Source organism: Microcebus murinus, chromosome 22 (assembly GCF_040939455.1).
Source record: "Microcebus murinus isolate Inina chromosome 22, M.murinus_Inina_mat1.0, whole genome shotgun sequence".
NCBI classification, from domain to species: Eukaryota; Metazoa; Chordata; class Mammalia; order Primates; family Cheirogaleidae; genus Microcebus; species Microcebus murinus.
In genome coordinates this window covers 3,272,501-3,295,272 of record NC_134125.1, presented here as the reverse complement: position 1 = coordinate 3,295,272, position 22,772 = coordinate 3,272,501, and the positions used below count along the sequence as shown (strand labels likewise).

Below are 22,772 nucleotides of genomic sequence, written 5' to 3'. Positions count from 1 at the left end.
CATGTTCAGAGATCCACTGGAAGGAATTGAGGGACTCAGCATAGGGTTGCACTCATGGCTGCAATTTATCACAGCAGCAGGATGGAGGCAAGACGGCCAGATCATAAGGGGCAAAGACACAGGTGGAGTCTGGGGGAATTCATGGACAAGCTTCCTGGTGCTTTATCCTTCCCGTAGAAGGGTTGCACAGAATGCCCTCTTCTGCAACGTGTTCACAATGTTTCTGTCCACAGAAGCACAAGGTTTTTTATTGGGGCATGCTCAGGTTGGCACTCTCTGCCAATCACGTGCCAAAATCCTAGACTCCCAGAAAGGAAACAGGTGTTAAGCATAAACCACATGATTTGCACAAGCAGGCTAGGAACAGTGAGTCATTATTATCATGTAGGGAACAGTTCAAGTGCAAAGTTCCCAGACAACAACCAAGGGCCAGCAAGCAGACTTTTCTAAGGAGAGTAGTCTCTGGCTATGTTAACTTTTTCTGCACACCTTCCAAGCCCCGTCACGGGCCCCTCCAGCCACAGCCTCGAGGTGGCCAGACAGAAAGCAGCCTCATTCCTTAAAAAGATGATTGCAAAGCCCCCTCATGCCAGTACTTAGACTCGTTAGTTTTACCATGATTTGTTGTTAGTGGCAGGAGGCACAACAGAGCATGCAAACTTATAAAACTCTTTCAGTAACCCCATATTCAATTTCAGTGAACACATTATCTTCGCTTTTGGGGGCATACTTTAGCCAATATGTTATAATTTAAAAATATTTACAAACTATGTAGATAATATTTTATTTTAAATATTTTGAGTTTCTTGTAATGAAGTCAAGTACAATGATGATAATGACAAAATATCACTTCGTGTAAAAATGCCAGCAGCACGCTCTTCTCAGTTACTGCCAATACTAGAAACCATTTCAGTTGTTAGGAAAAAAAAAATCAGTATTTTGTGTTGTGTGCTTGTGTTTTGTCTTGCATCTCTGACAGATGTACAAGAGGAAGATTGTATCGTTTGCAGACTAGAAAGCAAATTGATACATTGTAGACATATGGCAATTGTCCTATATATCATCAATTATTTCTTGTCGAATTGTTAACTAAGGCAAATATACATTTAAATTCCTACACATGTAAAATTTATAGAACCAGATGGCCAAAGGGGTACTTCAACAGTATAGAAGTAAATTTTACCTGACCTAAGGCATTCTTAAACACAGAAAGCAAGGGAAAAAAAATCTATGGCAGAGTGAATTTTAACCATGACATGTTTTCATATCTTTTAATTTTAAAGGACTTGGATTATATAAAAAAAAATTCCACAGCAGAAATTGGGGAAGACAAGATGGCCCTGTTTAAGCTTGATAAAAATCCCTAACCACCCAGGGACCCCACACCCACGGTCACATGTCTGACCACAGACCTGTAGAAGTAGCAACTCAAAAAAGGCACCTGTTTGTAGACTTTCCCAGCACGTCCCTTCACGGTCCTCTCTGCAGCCGAAGGTGCTGCCCCCAGACCCCTGGCTATCTCCCACCCATCAGCTCAACCCCCATTCACGCCAGCATCTCAGGAGGGCTGGTGGTTGATTTTTCTCTTGCCCTCCAACTCTTTCCTGTAGACCTTTGATCCCCTGCTTCCCCTCTCCCCCTGCAATGTGGCAGTGTCACGTAAGAATACACCTCTTATTTCATAATATGAATGGAGACGCTGTTTCTCTGATTAAGATTCCCTGACTGATACAGGTGTGTTCTTTCTCCATGTGATAAACGTAATGGCAAACTAAATGATGGATGGTCAGTGGAGATTGTGAAGGGAAGGTGAACAAAAGCATTCCTTTCCTCTTTTCTCCTATGCTGTTCTAGCCCGAGGTAGCCTAAGTTCCAACCTCTTGGACTCTCCATTCTAATGGCGGCTAAGCCATTGGTACCACCAACGAGCATCTAGGCTCAGGTTCCCGGTCCTCATTAAGGCTGCCACGTTAAGTGGCAGCGCTATCTGTGGACTCCTTGTTGAAGACAGATCACCCCTGGAGGCAGCCACGCCTTTACTCTTAAATCAGACATAAAGTGCCCACTGGAGACTAAAACACTGTTTCCCTGATAAAGACACGAAGGGGTGCAAAACACACTCAATTCGCTGCCACTCAAGGGTTTAGAATTTGCTTACTCCTTTAACCTAGGGCTCAAGCTTCAGACAGACATTCGATTTTTTAAATTTTTTCTTCCTTTTTCTTTCTCTGCCAGCCACACATGCCAGCCCGTGTTCCCAGGGGACACTTATAACTGTGTGTCGGCTGAGATTTGGCTTAGAAAAACTAAATAACCCATTGAAGGGCATAAGCCAGAGTGTTTTCTTACAAAAATGAAAGAACTCTCAGTGCATCATTCCAACTGCCAGAATAACTCACGTATGGCAGACTTTCCTCTGCGTCTTCGTGTTTTCTAACAGAGATTATTCAGAGGGTGCAGAACAGTGCGGTGGGCCTAGCTCAGTTATTTTCAACAAGGGGCAATTTTGGCAATGTCTGCAGGCTTATTTGCAGGTAATTTGTTTTACCCCTGGAACAAGGGGGCTCCAATCCATCAGCCAGGGATGATGGGCTATGTTAGATTTCTCCATGAACTAAGGAAGTGAGAAACATTTAAATGTGTGAATGAGAGAGTATGTGTGTGAGTGTGTGTGTGAGAGTGTGTGTGTGTCTTTGGATGAGAGAGGAGAGAGAGAGAGAGAGAGAGAGAGAGAGAGAGAGAGAGAGAGAGAGAGAGAAGAAAACATTTCTGCTGCTTTAGGGGGACCAGACAGTCCACATCCACTACGTAAGTGCAACTGCTCCCCAAGGTTATGTCTAGGCTAGTCATGACCTAGAGTCATTCATGAGCAATTACCAGCAATAATTTTTATTTTTGGCACTCTCCAGACCTACTAGAACCCACTCTTTGCAATTACCCAATTAGCCTGGCTGAAATTTTATCCTAGATGCCCACTCTCCATTGCAGGAAAATGGAATTAACACAGAAAACCGGTGGGCTATCTGTCTTCCAGCCCAGCCTGGCCAGAGTTCTCATATGACCTCCCCCCCCCCAAGTGGCTTCTTCAAGCCAACCCAGCCTCTCTTTGGCCTCTCGATGGTTACCTCCCTGTGCTTGAGTTTGGAGACAAAAATGAGCTCTTGGTTGTTAGTATTCTGTGTCTTTTATTCTCATTCAATCATGGGATCTTTTATTTTCTTTTGAAATGCCTCCCTGGCTCTGGGCACACTGGGGTGCTCCAGTGGAGGAGAATGTTGGAGCTCCTGGACAGTGGGGCTCCCTTTCTGAGGCTGGGCTGAGCCAGTGCTGGGTGTGTGTGTAGGGGCTGCGGGGCCACAGATATGGGGGGGTGCCCTGTGGTTTGGGCAGGGGGCTGCAGCTGGCATCTCAGTGTTTGTTCACTAGGGCAGGATGGGGAGAGGGGCCAGGCTGTGACTGCCACTCCCTCCAGGGCAGGCCAGAACAGAAAGAGCCTGGCTGGCGGACGGCAGGGGAGACCTGGAAGAGAGAAGAGAGAGGGCAGTGGGTGAAAGACGGTGGGAAAGGATGAGGGGAGGTGGAAGGTTTACATTTCCCCTGCCCAGTTCTGCAAAACCAAAATGGAAAACAAAAACAAACTAAAAGCCTGCTATTGGGGAAACGGTTCTGCAGGGAGGGGCTTCTTCACCCCTAAAGAGTTAGCACAAGCATGATGTGTTAAAATCTCAATGTGTAAATAAGGGTAAATAGTGAATAATTACCCTCTGTTCCTTTAGTAGTTTCTGGTGTGTTTTCCTTTTATTTATTTATTTGAGTCTTTACACATGCACATCTACAAATGCAGGTATAGTTTCATTTATATAAATATCAATCTTCTTCTTCTTTCTTCTTCTTCCTGTATGCAGAAGATGGTTCCCAATCAATTGTATGGGATTTTTAGTTTGCCAAGTCAGGAGCTCCCCAGGTGTCAGGAGGACGTGACCCTCAGTTTATAAAGAGGAGCGCAGACCGCGGCCCACAGTGGCCGCTGGAAGGTGTGGGGAGGCCGGGCCACTCTCCCCGTCCAAGTGGCAGGTTCCTGAGCTAAGGCGGGAATCTGCAAACACCGGGCTTCAGCGCAGGAAGAGCCCGTCCGTGCGACACGCGGCATGCGGTGTCAGCGCAGGTAAGAGCTGCCCTGTCCCTTCTCATCTTCCTTCCTTGTCCGGGCAGCCCAGCAGACGCTCCCCACGCCCGCAGCCGCGCGTTCTCCTGCTGCGCCCCGGCTGGCCTCCTGCTCAGGCCCCTGGCAGGGACAGTGCCAGTGGCGGGGCGGAGGGTGTGGTCCCGGAGCCCTGGAAGGGGAAACAAACCAGCGTGGAGGCTGGACGCTGGAGGTTGGAGGCGGCGGTGCGAGAAAAGTTATCAGGTCCCGACTGCAAGCTCACAGTAGAGAGGCCGGGGCAGGCGCGCGGTGCGGGCTGCGGAGCCGCAGCGGGTCCCGCCCACTTAGCTGCTGGGGTCGCCCGGGCGAAGGGACAGTGTGGCGGGGGACCGTGGGCGGGGGCTCCCAGGATGCGCTGGCAGAAAAGAGGACGCAGCCCCGGGCAGGTGCGGGGCTTGAGCTGGGTGCTGGGCGCCTTACCCGGCAGAGGTAAGGCCGCAGCGCGCGTCTGTCTCTGGGTTTATCCCGAGGATCTGACAGGTGCACTGATCCCAGGTGCACGCGTTTGCATTTGCTCTGGTCTACCCGGCCCCACGTGTGCATAGTCATAACGGCAATCTTAATAACAACTGCTATGCTTGTGTGTGTGTGTGTGTGTGTGTGTGTGTGTGCGCGCGCGCGCGCGTGTATGTTCGTGTGTGTGTGTTCAGGCACTGTGCACAGGCACAGGTGCACTGAGCGCCTCTGCGAGGAGCCCCTTCCCTGGATAGGCGGACCCCGTGGGGGCTCTTCGGACCTTAACACTCTATTGGAAACCGCCCGCAGCCCGCCAGCATATCCTGGCGCGAGGAGGGATGTGGCTGAGGGTTAAGTCCATCGTTTCTCCGCCGCCCCAGGACTTTGCGGGACTGTGGGAATGGGAGTGGGGTGCCCAGTTTGCCCTCCCTTTCCCCAACCCTGAGGCCCCATGGCTCCCCTGACCCCAGTCTGTCAAACTAAGATTGGGGACCCAGGGTGGGCTAGTCCCTCTGGGTCTGATTTCTTCCACCTGTGGTCTTGAGAGCTGCTGCTGGCCCACGGGAGAGCAGGTGTTCTCGGACAGGACCCCCGAGTGACAGAATTACGGGATTATCCAGGCAGTTTTCTGAGATTAGGTCAGATGTGGTTTTAGGGTTGCTAGTAGGGGCTGTGTACAGTGCCTGAACACACACACACGAACACACACACACACACACACACAAGCATAGCAGTTGTTATTAAGATTGCCGTTATGACTATGCACACGTGGGGCCGGGTAGACCAGAGCAGATGCAAACGCGTAGGGGAGGGGGAGGTTCCCAGGCCCGGGCAGCAGCCGCCCACGCGCCCTTCAGCACAAGTCACTGGTGCGCTTTGGTTGCCGGGACCTCCACAGGAGTCTCCCTTAAGCCTGGGGCGGCTGCTGTGCACCTGTCAGGGTCGGGGCACCTGGATTGCTGGGAGAATGTCATTCTCCTGCTCCCCCGAGAGGGAGGGTTAAGGGTCTGCAGGTTCAGGGCTCCGAGAGTGGCGAGACCACCCGCTGGTTAAACTCACTCACCATGGGGTGAGAGTCTTCTCTGGTCCCTGCTGCAGGCTTGGGGGGTTCTGCGTCAGCCACGACAGACACATTGTCTAAGGGCTTTCTCTTTTCCCAGCAGCAGCTACCTGCCCAAAGCCCTTTCAGCTCAGCTGGACAACTACTTGGACAGACATACTGCTGATTTAGGTGAGAGGGAACAAGAGGCAGTATTTGCTTTTCCAAAGTCCTGCACAGCCTGAAATTCCAGGGAGACCCACTCTCCTGGAGGCTACCGGGTTCCCAAAGAGCCCAACTGAACTTTTTTTTTTCCTTTACTCTTTTAAAATACTGTCATTTTCCCCCAAGGGTTCCAGATAGGCAGAGATGAGGATGGGAGTAAAAGACACCTCCTTTTTTTTTTTTCCTTTTAGTTGCAAAGGTAAAAGGTCTCCAGTACCAGGGCGCAGAATGAAGCCAGGGTGAGAAGACAGCATGACAGTGACTGTCAGGGTAGAACAGGCAAGGGAAGTTTCCGGAAGGAGGTTTTGTTGGGAGCAGAGGCTTGAGTCGGGGGAAGGAGGAATGCTGTGAATATTTAAGGAGTTGTCCAGGCGGAGGGAACAGCCAGCATAAAGGCCCAGAGACTGAAATAAGCCCAGTTCCTTGGAGACTAAGGGCAAGGTGGGCCTGCGGCTGGAGCAGAGTGGGGCTGGGGAAAGGGGGCAGGGGTCAGCAAGGTGGCAGGGACCTGAACATGTGACTCGGGTGGCCATGTGTGTCCCAGATTGGAATTGTCCCCAGATTCTTCTCTCCCTGTTCTTCTCTGGAACAGAATCCTGGTGTTTAGCTGGGCGCTGCGCCACCCGGAATAAGGAGGACAGCCTTTGCCAATCTCTGCTGCAGCTGTGTGCGGCCCTGTGACCCAGAGCTAAGTTTCGATATGTAAAAGCCAAGTGGCAACTGTAATTGCAGGACATGAACTTCAAGAGAGGAAGCTGGCCGCCTTTGTCCCTGTGTTATGGCTGGGATATGGACCATAACAAGAGGCGCTCTAGCAGCTATTTTGGACCACGAGGCGCTCTTGGGAAGGGAAACTTTGCATGGTGGAACAGAAAGAGAAGAGAAGCCTGAGTCTCCAGTGTGGACCGGAGCTCCACACCCACCCTGGGCTGATGGACTTCACGGATGCACGGGAGAAATAAACTTGTAAAATAAACTTGTATTTTATTTAATGTATATGTGCATATTTTTCCCCCTGTGGCTTACAGCTGAACCTAAACCTACTTAATACCCCATGGTAAGGACTTACTTTTTATTCTAATCCAACAGGAAGTTCTTGGAGAGTTTTGAGCCAAGAAGTGACAGGAATTGTTTCACTTTATAAAAGCCTCAGTCTGCTGCTCTGAGGAGACTGGGCTCTAAGGGAACAAGAATGGAAGCAGGAAAGGTCAGTTGGAGGTATGGTAAGTACCCGGGTACCTGATGTTGGTGGCTTGGACTAAGTGGCCATGGGGGAGAACAGAAAATGGTCACATTTAACCCTTTGCACTCAGATGTCGAGTGTGGATAATGTCGAGTGGATAATGAGAAAAAAGCAAGCGAGTGCAAAGGGTTAAGGTATATGGACTAGTGTGAGTGTGACAGAGGTGAGTAGAAAAGTGATCATTCTACGCAGGTATATATGCATGCATATACATGTATATGCACATGTATGTCTATATATATATTACACGTTTATATATATTACATGTTTGACTTATCAGATGCATAAATTTTTTATATAATATTTTCTTGAAACAGGTCATGTAACAGCTCATATCTCTGTAGTTGACTCCCCCATATTTCTAGCAGTTTACTTAACAGGACTTCACCTTTATGCATAGAATCCATCAGGAAGCAAGAATTAGGAGGACATTTTATTCCTATATTTACAACAAGAATCAATGGAGCAAAGGAAAGTCACGAAATATTTTACAATTTATCCCAGTGAATAATAAGTATGGCATATGGAATTAAATGATCAGAAAATACCAAGCCTTCAGTGAAAAGCAGATTCCTAATGAGCAATTGTTAAAGACTTCTTAGGGGAAAAGAAAAATCATTTTCTTTACGTGAACATAGCCCTGTTTCTCTAATAATTCCAACATACGGTGTAGCTCACGGTTGGCATCTAAAATAGCTTTTGAGAATATACATGACAAAGTGGAGAAATATAAGTAACTCGTGTAAAACAAGGTAAAAGCAATTGCTGGGGGTCAACTCCAGGGGAAATGTTGGACCAAAATGTTGGCAAAAAGGGAAACACAATTCATCAAGTATTTCTCATTTTTCCATGGGGAGCAAACATACCAGCTAGGAAGGGGCCATGAAGGTGTTCCTGCCATTGAGGTCTGGAATAAAAATATCACCAGCAGTTTGATTTAGAGCAGAAAAAATAAGCCCATATAGGCTTACACTTCTCTGTTCACTAATAAACACCATGGCGTCAATTCCCTTTAGAATTTTTTTTCCCCAGATGTTGTGGCTTTATGCATTTTTACCTCCAGAAAGGGTCCATAGCTTTGATTGTATTTCCAAATGGATGCAAAACTCCCAAACTGCTAAGCATCATTTCTATAGAAAACACTGATGATGCAGTGGGCGGCATTCTCCAAGCCATAAAAGCTGCAATAAAGGCACTAGCAGGTTTCATAAAGCTTTTTTTATATAGGCTTCTTCACAATGTTGAGGGTCTGACACTAGATCACTACTCGGTAAGACAATTTTATTTATATTCCTACCTCCGCCCTGTGTTGCTTTTATTAGGGGTAGATGCTCCCTTTTAGTGATGTCATAATAATGGTATCTGTTCCATGCAGTGGTGGAAGCCTGGGTTCTGGAGCCAGACAGGCCGGCTGTACACTCTGCCTTCAGCACCCCCTCCCCGTGTGCTGTGTGGCTGGTCGTTTAATGTCTCTGCGCCTCCTTTCCTTATCTGTGAAACGGGGCTAGTAACAGATCACACGGCAGCATGGCCATGAGATTTAAATGAAGAAAGAAAGGCAAAGCAACATACGGGTGTCTGGCACGTCACACATGCTCAGGAAGTTCAGAGTCATTTATCATTGTTGTTGCTACGGCAATCATTGCTGGTGTGGTCCTGCCTTTTGCACCTGTCATGTTGACATGCCTGAACTGAGTAGGACATTTTAACACATCAGGATCTTTAAAAAGTTGAGTATTCTAATAATGCTTTTGTTCAAATATTAGTGGTTAGCCAATGAGAGATGTTTAAGATTATCCTCACTTGCACATAACCGATCTTGATTTAGGACTGTGCACATTTTAGCTTTCACAGTCATTGTATGTTCGTTCATCCAAAACCAGAGAGGCTATAGTATACAACGGAAAAGACACAGATGTGTCAACCCATCTGTCCACTCGATGTGCCTGTGCCCAGGGAGAGGACATGTGAGTTTCTGATTCCCTTTCCTTATATCCTTGAGACTCTTCTCTTGTAATTCTTGTCTTTAGAGACAGTATGCTGTTTGTGTGTGTGTGTGTGTGTGTGTGTGTGTGTGTGTGTGTGTAACTGTTTTCAATGCTGTGTCTTAAACTCAAGAGCTTCAACAAGAGCTTCAAGCAAGTCAAGAGCTTCAACAGGGGCTCGGCAGAAGAAACAGCAGTCTGTCACAACGCCAGAGGAGAAGCCATCTGTGCTGGATACATTAGAATATGCAATTTTTTTCTGTCTTTATGGTTGGTTTTGGTTTTAGGAGACTTTTCAGGAAAATTTAATGCTGTGTGCATTCGGCTTCCATGCAGACTTTGGAAATGGAGCCCTTTTGTATGAGGCTCCACTGAACACTCAAACTGAAGTCGGTGATTCCCTGAGGGGAATGGGCGAGCTTTAAACGAGATGCAGCTCAGTGGGACTGGGTGGTTTAGCCAGGTCCACCTCTGCCCGCCCACACCCCATACATGCCTCATTACCGGATCAATTACAAACGAAACCCCCAAAGTCAGATGAAAAATACGTCTACAATCTGCTACCTTAAAGAGTCACTCTGTTCCACAGTCTTCCTGGGAAACCATTTTGGAGTGAAAAACACCCTTGGTTTGGTTAATTTCTTTTACTATTATTATTATTATTGTCCTAAGTCCCCCTCCAATCTATGTGCACACACCACACACCCAGGTGTGTGTATATTATATATGTAAAACATACAGCCACTTTCTGTTATTCACAGCAGTTATATTCAAATGAATTAGCGGATATTTAACCATTGCTACTAGGGAAAATGCCGGGTTTGATTTTCTCTGAGCCTCTATTCACAATGTTTTCATCAACTGATGAAATATAATCTTGTTTTCTGTGTACTACTGTTTATAGACACTTTATTAGAAATATATTTATATAGTTGATTCATTAACATGGAATTCACAGCCCAAAGCACTGTAACTTAAGCCTGAACAAAGTTTATCTATCACACGTATCTTCTCTGTAAGGGACATTGCAGCCCCCTTGTGCTGAAGGAACCACACAGTGCTTCAGCACTAGGGGACCATTTTAAACAGCAACATGACCAACAAAAAGCAAAAAATAGTAAAAGCGTGGCACTAAGTAGTCTTCACCATCTCATCTGAGGTTGGTCAAGTTTTACAAAATAATAACGTGTCCTTCTGTTTTTCTTCTTCCCTTCGTCCCTTGTTTATACGGGTTTGAGACGCTGTGGTTGGTGAGTCGTTGATCTTGCTGCTGATTTTCAAAGGTCTGACCGGGCGGCCCCTTGCAAAGAGACCTGCCGAGCTTGGTGCTTAGTGCTTGAGTTGTCGGCGTGCGTGACAGAAACAGCCTCAGCTGCATGAACGCCATGCCGTCTTTTCCCCCCTTGGCCATGCGATGGATAATTAGCTTTGCAGAGATATGGGGGGGGGGGGGACATGGCGGGACTTCAGGCTTGCTGGTTGCATCAAGGGCCCTGCCTTGCAGCCTGCGTACTTGCATCAAGGGGCCTCCTCAACCCCGACAGGGGCACGTTTCCAGGAGGATGTGTGTGTTCCAAGCACAGCGACCAATGAGGCAGTCATGCCCATCGAAGCATGTTGGATCACCCTGTCCTGCCAGGGTTCCCAAGACCCCCCGAGTGCCTTCCTTCCAGTGTGCCATCGGTTTTCCCCAAAAGCTCTGTTTGAGGCTGCTCTGGAGCGTCTCTTGGCACCGGGAGCTGGAGGACTCTTCAGGCTCAGAGCCGCTGCCCGGCGAGCCCTGTGGGTTCACTCTGTCTGTGTTGCTCTGAAGCTCCGTCCTAATCCTCTCTGCAGCTGTGGCCAGGGCGGTAATGAGGGGCCCTGCGGGGCCGGGGCTCATTAGGGCTTTCTTATTCTCTCTTTCCAGGACGTGCGTTATTCAGCTGGTGCTGAAAAGCAGTCTCAGAAATTAGGGGACTCAACAGGGCTTCCTTTCACACTCAACAGTCACTTCGCTGGCTGATGCAAAAAAAAAAAAATAAAATAAAAAAAAGAATCATACTAATTTTTGAATTTTGGATTAAAGAGAGGCTTGTTGGCTTGTCAAGCTAATATGCATTCCTCAAGACATGTTCCTGTGGCTTCATAAAACACTCCTAAATTCAAATATGTCATGTTGCAATCTGGCCCTTGGACGAAATGAGGTCCCGGCAACGGAGGTTTATGGCTTTCCATATAAGCTTTCAGGGAAAATTTAGACTGCGTTTTACTTCGGCTCTTTCACATAAAGCAAGGGGGGTTTTGCCACAAAAAAATGAAAAAGAAAGGAAGAAACTGCCTTCTTAAGTTTCTTATAAATCAATACTGGAGGCATAAAAATATCTACATAAAAGATAAGGGAGATGAGAAACCGCCTGTGATGAAAAGAAAGCCTACTTAAGTCTCGCCTTTAGTTTCAGTTCCCTTTCCATATCGGAAACGCAATCAGAATTTTAATCTTTCCTCGGGTTCCTCCTGGATTTTAGGAGATGATAAAACCTGAGTATCTCACCCCAAAGCTGGTCGGCCGAATGTCTTCCAACCTCAGCTGCAGGGTTACACTGCACGGGGTGGTATGCATGGTGGAGCTCCGCTTCTCAATTCCAATTACTTTATGAATAAATTCCCCTGAAATTTAACTGGCCTGTGGAGAGGGGAAATAAACCAACTAAACACCACATTGGGTTTTGCCCATATTCTTTGTTAATGATGCTCTGAATCACTTTGCATTTTCAAATATACATTAGGGCACATAATTCTTCTAAGAATTATCTCCTAAGGCATGCCTTTCTGTTTCAACCTTTATAGGACCCTGCCCAATCTACAGGTTCACATTTGTGATAAAATATGTCTCTGAGTATCCCCAAAGAAAATCAAATATGTGTGACATAATTATGTGTACCATACATATATATATATATATTTACATATATACATGCACACTTGTATAAGGAGTGTTTAAATAATTTTGGTTTAAATAATTTTGGTTAATTTATATAGTTTTTTATCTGCCTTTACACATTAACACATTGCAAATGTTTCTCATGATGCCATCTTGTCTTTAAGTCATGGTCGTGATGGTGATTTATTATTCTATACACAGCATGTCTGAACCATATTTATTTAGTCATTTTAATGATGGATAGTTAGGTTGCTTTCAAAGGCTTCTTGCTGTCATAAATAATGCTAACCATGAACATCTTTGCATATATATCTCCTTTCCCAAACACTTGATTATGTCCTTAGAAAAACTTTCTAGATGATGAATTACAAATTCACACTATACAAATGTATCATGATGTATTTATGCAGTCTCATTAATTATAGTTTAATACTAATTAATAATCAATAATGATAGCAGGGGATATTTATTATTTATATGCACCAGTTATTCTTCTAAGTGCTTAACATAGTAACTCATATGATATTCACAATAACCAGTGAGGTAGAATCTATTATCTTTCCATGCTCTGTGTGAGGAAACTTCAGCTGTAGGGAGATGAAGCAACTTGCCCAAAATTGTTCAGGTAGCAAATATCAGATTCGAATTCAGGGAACTGATTATAGCATATTTGCTGTTTACTTTGTTTGAGATTATAAATGATACTGCAGTTAATATCCTTGTATTCCCATCTTTATGCACTCTCAGCAGCACCTATGAAGGAGAGATTTGTAGAAGTGTAAATGCTCTACCATAGCATTACTCTCTTGTTTTAATGAAAATCATGGAGATGTCTGAATGTCTTCAATGAACAGCCTTCCCAAGTAGATGCAACATTAAAAAAAGATGACAAAAATAAGCATAAATGCTCAAGTTCTAAAGCACTAGGATGTCACAAATGACAGGTGGGATGTCAAAAATAATATTCTTGACAATATACAGTTTTGGCTGATGGACAATTGATCGTGCACATACTTTAGGAGCAACTGCTATTCAATTCCTCTGTATTTTTTGTTTTTCCCCAGGAAAAGGAAGACTCAACATTTTCCTTCAGTAGATAGATCCTGTTTGGCCATAGGGTCAATTAGTGCTAAATCTAACTTCCCTTCCTTATGCATTGTCTTTGATAGGAGCTGGTGGAGAACATGCCATACTTGATGTTTCATTGTTGGGGAGACCATATTGTATGCATTGCGTTAATTACTATTTATTTGCTTTCCTTTTTTTGTGCAGTCTTCGAGAGTTAAGGGATTGTGAATTGCATCTGGTGGTTTTCCTCGACTTTTGCTCATCTCTCCACAAGCTTCCATATCTCTAACGCAGAGCAGCCCTTCTTCTTCCAAGAGGCCAACCAGGACGTCCTGAGGAGCTTGGGCTATAGGTCCAGGTGGAGGGAGATGATGTGTAAAGACTGAACCTAGACCTGCCACCTCTTGCTACCCATGACCCCTTTTCATCTGAGAAGATAATCCTCCGGGAGTGAATTCATGTTGACCTCTATGTTCTTTGGATACATGAAGAATTTTCCTCTCTATTAGAACTTAAAATCTCATATTCTTGTTGTGTGCAGACATTCTAAAGTACCCCTGAGTGGGCTGCCTTCAGGCTTAATTTGCTATCAAATACATCACCAAGACCCTTTGACTTCTTCTCACTTTCTCTTTTTATTTGCTACACTGCTGTCATTTACAGACAAGCTTTTCCTTCACCTCCTACCATTTTCTCTGTTCCCACGACTGTAACCCCCACAACAGTCCAAGGATGCACCTGTCGCAGGGACTTTGCACAGGATCTTCTCTGTCTGAAGTACTTTTCCTTTAGACAACTTCCTCATTTCCTCCAGGAGTGTGCTCATATTCTCAGAAAGACTTTCATTTACATATTAAAAAGATTATCAATGAGTAAGTGAAAGAGGGATGTTGTTAACTCAGATTTTACATTCCTAGAAAGTCGGGTCCTATGGGAAAGTTTGAGAATCTTACTTGAAGGACAAAGTGCATCTCTATGATCCTCACCAGCCCTGCCTGGGTCACACACCCAAACCTGAGCCAATCCCCTTGGAGAGGAAGTAACACACTGGTTGAGTGAGTCATGTTATTTAACTTTCCTCCGTAAGCAGAGCTTGGGTTCCACGCAGGCAGAAATGAGAGTTTGAGGTGTATAGTTCTTCAGTGGGAAGGAAGGTATAGTTACCAGGAAGGGAATGAGAGTGAATTTATCTGCAGAGCAAAAATAATGCATGTCTGTTCCTTTCCCATGATAGAATTTCCATTTTGTTCCACACTTTGAGTCTGGTAGTTGTTCATACAATATATTTCTCAAGAATTAGACCATCAAACGAACATACTCTTTTTTCTTAAAGTGTATAAGTAGGGTCTGTTTAAAAATTTTTTTGAAAGATAAAAATGGTTTTATAAGTAAAGGAGACCATGCAGACATACGGAAAGGAAAATGTTTTGACATATTTTGAAAAGAACTTGTTCCAAGGAAAACAAGATTGTGAGGAAGCCTAGGAATCTATTTCTCGTTGCAACTGAAGAGAGGATATTGTGATGAGGAAGACTGCGTTGTCATGGTGCTTTGCTTTGTTGAGATCATGACTCAATTTGCTGAAGCACTTTGCAATCAGAGAATATGTTCCAGGGGATATTTGCAGGGTCTGACCTAACAAAAGCTTGATAGATGCAATACAGAGGAAACGTGTACAAATCGATAAGAAAAAGACAAATCCAGCAGCATATATGTGCAAAAATGATTATTGAGGTGTTATATCTGGGGGATGCATGCTTGGAGGCAAACTGGGGACCCACCAATGGGAGAGTAGAGGTAAAAATTTGATATTGGCACACCATGAAGCACTGAACAGTAGGTAGAAACGAAAATGCAGATTTAAAAATAGCAACACAAATAGATGTTTTTAAAAATTATTATACTGCATGAACAAAAAGCAAGTATATTATTTACCCCAAATAGCAACATATATTTTGTCAAAACATACAATTCAACATGACCGCAACAAAAGACACGTTAATCATGTTTAAATGGTTGGATCTAAGGAAAGAGAAATGGGAGTGGCATGGGGGTTTAATGGGGAATAACTACTAAGTTGAGCCACTTGAAATAGTCAATATTTGATTTTTTTGAGCTGACAAAAATGGTGCTTTCATATAGCTCAACATAGTAAGTAAACAAGAAAAGAGTCTCACACAGAGCAAAAATAATATGCCCTGAAAGAGAAATGAAATGGTCGACCCTCTGCACCTTTGTTCAAAAACACAAAAGTAACTTGTGGACTTTTCTTTTAAAATGTGTTTCCCAGACTTGGTTTCATTATGCAGTTCCATCCCACTGGATGTGGGCTTTTAAATGTTGTTTTGGAATGATCCAAAGAATAGAAGAACCCGCCTATAATCACAGAGAGATAGCAACCACTATGTGCTAAATGCCATCTGACAAAAAAAAAAAAATGACTAAGTGGTTTTCTCTACCTGACTCTGTTAATGAACCCGCAAAGGGGGTTTTCCTAGGCTCAGTTTCTCACTGCACAGACAGCCAATTAGGATTGTCACGGAGGACTGTCAAGGAAGAAAGGGAATTTATTCTGGAGGAGGTCAACCCAGAGGTGAGAGGACTGGACTGCCTCCTTGACGGAATGGGTCAGGGTCTTTTCTAGAGGTGAAATGAATAATGCACGGAGGGTTAAATGCATTATTCATTTATGCATGAAGGGAGTGAGCATGACTGCGCGGTTCAGACAGAGTGCAGGGCACACAGGCGCAGTGAGAGATCAGACTGGCACATGCATCTCGTGGTCACAGAATGACAGATAAGCCCTTTCCCGGGTGGAGGTTTTAGTAGTATGATGAGCCAGCGGGTAACATCAGTCATGGAGACCTAGGATTTCGCATTGGCATTTGAAGGGGTCTTGGAACAGGACAAAAGTGTTCGGATAAGCTATTTGGGGTATGTGTGCCATCTGTTAAGGGACAGTTATTAGGAGGCTCAGAGGCATACAGGAAAGGATGCTGGGCGCAGCAGGAGACTTGGCCTGAGTCGAGTCCTTATATGTAACTAACTCTATGAATGTCACTTTGGCCACTTTCTTCCCAATCAGATTGTAGAGTTATTATTTAAAAATCAGTAGTTTGGAGGGGATGAAACCCCAAGTCCATACTATGGTAAAGCTTTATATATGTCTTTGGTGGGTTGAAGGGTTTCTTTTCAATATCTATAGTTATAACAGGTGCAAAGTTCTTTAAAGAGATGGGTTATTGATCAAGAGGCTCCTAGCCAGCCCCCCTGGATCCAGTTGCATTTACCACTGGCCCAAGATCTCATCTTTCAATTACTGGAGCAAGTGGCAGCCTCCCAGATTCTGTCTCTTCATTTGTGAAATGGGATTTTTAACAGTATTTATCTCACATGTTTTCACTTGGTGCTGTGTCTGCTATTCCGTAAACTGCCAAAAAGGTAGCTATTTTCATGTCGAAAATATTTTGTGTGTGTGGAAAAATATCTATTGTTTCCAGTAGCATTCCTTTGGCCACTGGTGGGCATCTTCTGCAAACGTTCTACCTTCCAGGTGCATTTTTCTTTGGTAAGTTGACTCTATCTTCTTTCCACATTTTTTTCCTACTTGGTGGTTTGCTTTTTCCTATTATTTAGTATAGTGTAACATTCACCTTTGTTTTCTCTAATACATGTGTAATAGATTAAAACTGACTGCAAATAAATGTGTAAATATTGTCAACGTTTCACCCCTGTTTCAACCCTGGAATGTTTCGACCCTGGAATAAATCTGTATTTACCTCCTTAGGGGTGAGAAACCACATGGAGAAAGAGGTCTGGCCAGAACCAATCCCCAAATCAGACTACCAGACTATGAGTGACCCCACCCAAAATAGGAAGAAGGACCACTGGGCTGCACACAGCTGCACCGCCTGCCCCCAAATGCAGAGAAAAAGAAGTGGCTGTTACAGCCACTGTGTTTTTGGTGTTGGTTATGCAACAATAGATGACTCATCTGTCTTTCACACACACACACACACACACACATGCGTGTGCATGCGTGTGCACACACACACACACACACACACTCCTATGTGCCTACCCATGCACGTTTAGCATTAACACAGTCTGGAGGGGGAGATTATTACTGAGGTTTGGGAGGTACATTTTAACCTCTGCTTTCTACATCTCCTTGCTGTTTGCATTTTTTCAATATGCAAGCGTAATTTTTATAGAAAAATGAGAACAGTTTTAAAGAGGAAAAGATAATAGTTAGCTGGCTCTGTCAGTTGGAAAAATGTCTTTCTCAGGCCACAGCTAATTGCACTGTTTTATCCTCTTGGGCTTTTAGTGGTTAATTCTTATGTAAAACTTGTTCCTGTGTCATTATCATGCCCTGTTGTCAGAACACTGTCCCTGGGCAGCCTGTTTACAGTAATTGACTCTTCACTTCCATTCTCTTGCCTTGTCATTTTCTTTTTTACACTAACACTTACTGCATTTGTGAATTTTTATACATCTATTTGCTTTTCATCCCTTCTCTTTTCATTTTTTTTTAATCTCCTGTCTCCCTCTGCTCTGTCTTACAAGAGCAAAGCCTTTTATTTGGTCCATGGTGTTTGGCGCTGAGCACCGCCTCCACAAGTGTTTATCCCATGCAATTTCTGGATTATTTGCGATATTATTGGGCAATATTCTGGATTATTGCCCCATGTTTGATTATTTCACGTCAGACCTACTGAGCTTCTGTGCTGAGCAAAATGTTGCCGTAAACCGAGTGTGTGTGTTTGGGGATGGCGGAGATCGTGGAGGGTTGATACGTCTGCTGTGAATCTCAGACCATAGCTCAAGGGTGCAATGAATGCAGTTTAATTATCTGCAGCACATTAATGCAGACTGAGTGGTAGTAACTTGAGTGGTTTGCTCAATCAGATCTGCCCAGTGGGTTTCTTGGTTCCTGGGGTTCCCGATGGGACCAGGTGGCATCTGTTCCTTGCATGTGCACATGTGACCATGCATGTGCACATATGACCACGCTAGGCTGCTGTCCCCTGTTCTCACCCTCATCTCCTCTTTGGCTCTGGTCCACTCAGTCTGCTTCGGTGCTGTCCTCGTCCCTGCCACAAGGTCTTTCTGGGTCCATGGCCTCTGGGTGCTCCCTCTGCACCGATTTGGCCTCATGGGAAAACTCTGCCCTATCCTCCGCTAACATCTCTTCTCATAATCTTGAACACTTTCGTCTTACCTCCCTTTGTCTTCCAGAGTCAGTAGGGGCTGAGTCCAATCTTTGAACAATGACCAGAAACACTTGCTCACTCCTTGTTTCCTTCTCTCATGACTCTTCCTTTCCAAATCCAAGGAATCTTCATTTCCTCTTTGGCAGAAAAATCGTCTCCTGATGAATCGAGTTTTCTTCTGAACTTATTGTTTCTGATATAAATGTTATGGTCTGGGTCTTCTAGGACTGGGACTTATTATGCTGATTTTTCTATTCTCTCAAAATATGATCTCTGCTATAAGCTTCCAAAATCTGATTTGGAGGTTTTGAAATTCAAGAACAGATATTTGATTGTCTGCATTTCTGACTTGAGCAACAGACCACAGGTTCTAGTTTAAATACACTTAAAAAGGAAATTCCAGGAATGAAAATTATAGTCATTAATTTATGAAAATATCCCATTCTGTGCACAATATATTAGGATTGATGAAAGAAGTCCTACAATTAACACTATTTTGAGCCTTGCTATTTTCACTTAAAAATATTTCTTGGACATCTTTCCATGTTGACAAAAAACATCCTACTGCATGTGTATTGTCCATATAATATAGCATTGCATTAGTATACCGTAACAGCTTAACCAGTCTCTTTTTTAGGCACATTTGAGTTTGCATGTAGTTTTCCTGAATGCAAACGACGCTTCAGTGATCATTGCGCACATATTTTGTGTGTGTGTGTTTTTTTTTTCCAGTAGATTTATTAAGGTAATGGCCAGGGCAGAAGTTGAATGTAGACGTATTGCCAGTTTGTCCTTCAGTATCTCCTCCTATGGACAGGGTCTATTTTCTCACTTTGCCGTGATTATCGTGGGAAGGGTTACAAGATAAAATCAAGAAAGGAGACATGAGGTCAGATCCATGACTACCAGGTGTGCTGGTTACTCTCAGCAGGCGAGGGCAGTGTGCTGGCTGCCCCCACACCATCCCTTTGTAAGTCCCCTTTTCCATGTCTTGTACCCAGAGCTGACCCGACAGACGACATCACCCGCAGCCTTTATCAGAGGGACTGTGGCCAGTGTTGGCCAACAAGAGGCACCGGCAGGAGTCTGGAAGTGGGAAGGAAACAGATTGGTGCTGTGGCTACACAGTTCTGGCTGTGGCTGCCTCCGTTTCGGTCAGAAAGCTCCTCCCACATGGTTGTAGCTTTCATGGGACTCCAGTAACAATACTTCCTCCCCTTGGTCCTTCAGATCCGGGATGATAACAGCCATCTGCTGATGCCAGCCTTTGAGTTTCTCAAAAACCCTTCTTACTGGCCTTAACCCTATAAATACTCCCTTCACGGCCAGGCGAGGTGGCTCACGCCTGTAATCCCAGCACTCTGGGAGGCCAAGGTGAGAGGATCGCTTAAGGTCAGGCGTTCAAGACCAGCCTAAGCAAGAGCGAGACCTGTCTCTACTAAAAATAGAAAAAATTAGCCGGACACGGTGGTGTGCACCTGTAGTCCCAGCTGCTTTGGAGGGTGAGGTAGGAGGGTTATTTGAGGTTGCTGAGAGCTCTCTAGCCTGGGCAACAGAGTGAGACTCAGTCTCCAGAAAAAAAATACTCCTTTCACACCTCGAAATATTCCCTTTATTACATTCTAGTCCATAAACCAATATGCAGGGAATCCTGCTCCCTGTTGGGGTTCTCTACCGATTCACCTGGCTAGAGTGCTCGAACTTCTCTCTTGGAACTTAGGCAGAAGAGAAAACCCTGGATGTGGTCACCACCACTACGTGGCACCACCTCCCTGCTGCAGGCCCGGGGACAATAGCTAGACCAGCCCCTGTGATGTCCACGCTAGCCTTAGAACATTTTAAATAATGCTGGAGCAGGGGGAAACACTGAGCATTCCTTCAGCGGCAGTTCATGAACAGGTCTCGGTGTTTTAGCATAGAGGCTCTTTATTCACTTAATACTTCATTGCGGTTGCTTCGAGGAATTTCTACGAACATTCAATGAGCAATATTGTTGAAAGGTTGTTAAGGGAGCTTAATTCATTGAGATTTATTTAAGTTCCAACAGGACCTGACATCCCACATCCTCTTGAATTACATTACCTTCACGGCTACAAATTTTTCACTTGGTTGAGCAGCAGTGAACTGTCAACCTTTAGCTCTAATTTTTAAAACAGAAATAAGGGGGGAAATAGACCCTTAGACTCTGTTGGCTTAATTTAGCAAACACATTGAACGAGGTAGAAGAGAATTAGACATTGGTAATTTAGCCAATTCGGGGAATCGTCGTGAGGTATTGACACTTTTCTGGAAGGATTAGGCAGCGCAGAAAGGAAGTATTAAACATCAGGAAAGCAGATTAACTCTGCTTTTGATGGCGAGTCACACTTTTGTACTTCTCTGTCCACTTATTACTTGGAATATAGTTAAACACCAGTTAAAATTATAAGGCAAATCAAACTACCAGCGCACAGAGAAATACTGTGACTCTCTGTCTCATTAAGAATTCTCTGCTGTCATTTGGTCGTATTAACTTCCTATTGCAGCTATAGCAAATTATCAAAAATGTGGTGGCTTAAACTACTAAAAATTTATTATCTTATAATTCTAGAGATCAGAAGTCCAAATTAGGTTGCGATGAGCTAAATCAAAGTGCTGGCTGGGTTGCAGTCCTACTGGAAGCTCTAGGGGAGAATATATTCATTTTCCGGCTTCTAGAAGCTGCCCATGTTCTTTGCTATGTGACCTCTTTCTCTCTCATCAAAAGCAGCAGCACAATATCTCAATGTGCCTCTGACTCTGCCCCTCCCGTCTTCCTTTGTCACTTATAAGAACCCTGTGACTGCCTGGGAACTGCCCAGGTAATCCAGGATAATGTCCCCAGCCCAAGATCTGTAACTTAATCACATCCATAGAGTCACTTTCGATATGTAAGGCAACATGTTTACAGGTTCTGAGGATTCGGACATGGACATCTTTGGGGATTCATTGTTATTCATCACACAGAGTATATCAACATTTTGTACTGCAAACAGGAATTCAAATTAGTGTGAGGAAGAAAGGATGCATTGACTCATGAATTGATGGGCTTTGATGAGTGAATCTGGAGATACCTACATATCTACCATTACCTATCGATCTATCTCTCCATCCCTCTTGGAATAATAGCTCAGCAGAATCAATTTCGTTATCATTCTATTGCTTTTTACATTGCATTAGACTCACATGTTTTCAGTGCCCACTGCATGTTAGGCTCTTGTAAGTTGAACATGGCCCTTTCCCGAGGCGCTTACAGCCCGAGGGGGAAACGTCACGGGTAAGCAAAGGGAGCTAGCCACATGCCGCCAGCTCCAGAGCGAGCACTTCTGCCCCCCGTGCAACTGTCACCGACAATTAACCAGACTGATACTTAGCTATCTAAGCCACTTAATCTCTTCATTTTATTTCCAATCTTCTATGCCAGGAAAGGACCCGGATATGGCATTTATTCCCTCACTTGCTCATTCATTCATGTTTTCATTCGTTCATCCAATTCATCAACATGGAGAGTTTGCCGGATAGGTACTATTATTTCTCGATTTTACTGGACGGGAAATTTGAGGCTCAGAGAGGTCAAATAACAGGCCCAGGGTCACACAGTTCATGGACAGCACAGCAGGCATTTGAACTCTGCATGTTTGCCAAGAGTCACAGGCTCTGTGGGTCACCGCCTCGCGAGCAGGGGCAGTGCTGCGCTCCCTTGAGGCTCCCATGGGGCAGCTCAGCAGGGTAGCAGCGCTGGTAGTTGGCCCTGGTAGTGTTTTGCATAGTTTTCACTGGTTCCCCTGCCCTCGACATGTTGAGTTCTCACGGTCCAGTGTATTTCCCACAGATATGGAGACAGCAGACCCCGTGTGGTGTGGGAAAGCCCCCTGGCCACACAGCTGGGAGATCAATTATTAAAACACGTACGTGACGATTTATACATAAGAATACTACAGGTTGAAGACTTGACATTCCTCTATTAAGCACTATTAGTCAGAAATTGCACTGCATCTGTGCAATCCATTTTACAGAGGAAAAATAATATATATAGAGAGAGACTCTAGACTTGCTAGTGTAATTAAAAGCATCCTTCTAGCAAATTTTAAAGCACCCAATTTATTCCGATTGTAGTTTTCAGCTCCCTGCACTTGCTAATCAGTCTGTCAAGAGCAATAGCCATTTTGGGAAGGAGGTATTTAATCCTGTGCGAATGGGCTTATCAGCCTGTCTTAGAAGGATGATCTATGGCTTCCCGGCAAAGAAACGGCTGGGATCAGGCAGTCACCACGCAGTGTCTCGGTACTATGGTTTGAAGATCGTGCCAGCCCAGCCCTGCGGCAGAAGGACTCAGCACTCGGAAGTACAAGTGAAGGTTCCAAAGGTGATTACATCTGGGGATGCAGGAGTTCT

General features: G+C 44.6%; 1 long non-coding RNA gene across 1 annotated transcript in view; it reads right to left on the bottom strand.

The window, feature by feature from the left end:
- Window positions 1–3,160: 3,160 nt before the first annotated feature.
- The window catches only part of LOC105882460 (uncharacterized), a 173,012-nt gene continuing 153,400 nt past the window's right edge, over window positions 3,161–22,772 (bottom strand). Inside the window, exon 4 of the long non-coding RNA XR_012914293.1 lies at window positions 3,161–3,519. This is a non-coding gene — a long non-coding RNA (uncharacterized LOC105882460). The remainder of the gene's footprint in view (window positions 3,520–22,772) is intronic.